Raw genomic sequence first — 3,321 nt, forward strand, 5'->3', positions numbered from 1 at the left:
ATCAAGATAATTCCCTTAAGTGCGGAAAACCGTCAGTAACCGATGACCACGTGGCTAGCATTAATATCCAAAGTTAGCCGTTTCCTTCATATATTCGTTGAGCTTTTCGGATTCACCTCTCGAAGGTGAATTGTCTTCCACATGAGTTTAAGGATCTTCCCNAAAACCGTCAGTAACCGATGACCACGTGGCTAGCATTAATATCCAAAGTTAGCCGTTTCCCCTCATATATCAGATTCACCTCTCGAAGGTGAATTGTCTTCCACATGAGTTTAAGGATCTTCCCCCTGAGTGATTGATCCCTAAACCTTCCTTATTCCTCCGTCTTGATCTGGTTAAGGATCTTCCCCCTGAGTGATTGATCCCTAACCCTCCTTATTCCTCCGTTCAGAGATATCAGTTGTTATTTTTCGACTTGACCTCTCGAACTACCCTTCTTCGAGACATAACTTATATAGGACAAACTGATCGGGTGACCTCTCGAACTACCTTTCGAACACAGATTGCGAGAGAAACAAGTTTGATTCATCTAAAAGATATCACTTGGAACATATCCTTAAGTTCATTTAGTGATTTCCAGATACATTACATATGAATCAATATCCTATTAGATTCCCTAGAAACTTTTGTTTGGCCTTGATCAGCCTAATAGGAATCTATCGCTAAAGCAGGAACTAGCCATCTAAAGTCCTATTTGTCTAATAACAGAACTAGGGGTGACTATTTCCTTTTCTTGTTCTTCTCTCCGGAGCTGCTTACTGTAGTTGGGAGTGACCATCTTCATCGCTAATCCTCTTAATGTCTTTGGATTAGGTATGATCACCCCTTTGGCTGCTGCAGACCTCAGAAAGTCCCATCTGGTCTTCCTCTCCATTTCCCTTGGTTCTCCATTTGGTTGAGGAAGGCCCTTTTCCAGAATGTGCAGCAGTAGGAGTCCCTCTTGTGCAGGACTCTCCTCCCGATTCCAGTATCCCATCGTTGTGGATCTCCTCGTATTTGGGGATCCATTCACCTTGGATGGGAATAGGATTCTTGCTTGGATTATCAGGAAGCTCCGTAATCTGTTCACCCTTCGTTGATTCTGGATAGTTTTCTCCTTGAAAATCTTTGGACTTGACTGCCGGTTTCTTTCCTCTATAAAAGAATGGAACATCATCTTTTCCTTTCTTTTTCTCCATGGGAAGTTGATGGTATGAACTTCTGAAAGAAACCCTCTTATTTATAGCCCAATAGGGTTACCACTGTTGAGTCACGGGATGCAATATGAATGACCATTCAATGCTTGTGTAACTCCAAAGCTGCCATAAAGTTGATGAAACCGCCCCTCACATGCGAAACAGTTCATGGCACTAAATACAAGAAGATAAGATTTGACCATTCATCCCAATTCTATCATTCCCAATTCTAACCTTAGTTGAGAGAATCTATTTTCACATAACGCTTTTGTGAAAATATCTGCTAGTTGCTCCTCCGTTGCAACATATTCCAAAGTGATGTCCTTTTTCTCAACGTGGTCTCGGATGAAGTGATACTTAATATCAATATGCTTTGTTCTGGAGTGTAACACTGGGTTGTGGGTGATGGCAATAGCACTTGTATTGTCACACATAATTTTAACCTCCTTACACTCAACACCATAATCCATTAGCTGTTGCTTCATCCATAAGATCTGAGCACAACAACTTCCAGCTGCTACATATTCTGCCTCAGCAGTGCTTGTAGCTATCGAATGTTGTTTCTTGCTAAACCATGAGACAAGTCTTCCACCTAGAAACTGACATGTCCCTGATGTGCTCTTTCGATCTATTTTACAACCGGCAAAGTCCGCATCTGAATAACCCATAAGTTCGAAAGATCCACCTCTCGAATACCAAAGTCCAACACTTTGCGTACCTTTGAGATATCTAAGGATCTTTTTAGATGCATTTAAGTGACTTTCCTTAGGACTTGCCTGAAATCTAGCACATACACCTACTGCAAAGGATATATCTGGTCTACTAGCAGTTAAATAGAGAAGAGATCCGATGATACCTCGATAAGTAGTCTGATCGACCTCTCGACCTTCACTGTCGACATCGATACGTAGAGAGGTTCCCATGGGTACTTTGACTGAGGATTTCCCTTCTATATTGTATTTTCTGAGCAGATCCTTGGTGTATTTCTCCTGATTGATGAAGATACCTTCCTTAAGCTGTCTCACTTGTAATCCAAGGAAGTAGTTTAGTTCTCCCATCATGCTCATCTCGAACTTCCCTTTCATCAACCTGGAGAACTTCTCGCACAAGTCTGGATTGGTGCTTCCAAAAATGATATCGTCCACATAGATTTGCACCAATAAGATGTGATCCCCGTCCTTAATTCTAAACAATGTTTTGTCCACTAGGCCTTTGGTGAACCCACACTGATTTAGAAAAGAGGATAAGGTATCATACCAAGCTCTCGGAGCTTGTTTTAAGCCGTAAAGTGCCTTCTTTAATTTGTATACTTTGTCAGCTCCCACGTCCTTCAAGAAACCCGGAGGTTGTTCAACGTACACCTCTTCTTCGAGAAGTCCGTTCAGAAAAGCGCTCTTGACATCCATTTGATATACCTTAAAGTCTTTGAAGGCGGCATATGCGAGAAAGATGCGTATGGCTTCGAGACGTGCCACTGGAGCGAAGGTTTCATCAAAATCTATTCCTTCCTCCTGACAGTATTCTTTGGCAACAAGTCTGGCCTTGTTCCTAACAATAACTCCATCCTCATTCATCTTGTTTCTGAAAACCCACTTTGTACCAATGACATTCTGATGATGAGGTCTCGGAACTAGTTCCCAAACATCGTTCCGCTCAAACTGATGAAGTTCCTCTTGCATGGCTTGCACCCAATCTGGATCACATAGAGCCTCATCTATCATCTTAGGCTCTATTTGAGATAGAAAACAAGCAAATATGCTTTCTTTGTATGCTGATCTGGTTCGAACTCTGTCACGTACATCTCCAATCACTTGATCAGCAGGGTGACTTCTCAGCCATCTTAGGTCGGGTTGTGGCTCCTCAGTTGATACTTCCATTGAAGGTTGAGATGTGGTTTGAACATCTATGATCTGGATTGGATTAACTGAGTCAGGTGCTTTCTTCTTGGTAGATTCTTCATCATCTGAATCTGACTGGAGTTCTGCTACGTCTCGAACTATCGACTGCTTGTCTTCGAGAGGTAAGTTTGTTCTCTCGATAGACTGTGGTTGATCTTCCTCAGCTGCTTCCGTTGTCTTTGATGGTTGATCTGTCGATGCCCTTTCATCAAAGGTAACATGTATGGACTCTTCAACCACCAAACTCC

The sequence above is a fragment of the Ipomoea triloba genome, chromosome 15, assembly GCF_003576645.1.
Source record: "Ipomoea triloba cultivar NCNSP0323 chromosome 15, ASM357664v1".
In the NCBI taxonomy this organism is placed as follows: domain Eukaryota; kingdom Viridiplantae; phylum Streptophyta; class Magnoliopsida; order Solanales; family Convolvulaceae; genus Ipomoea; species Ipomoea triloba.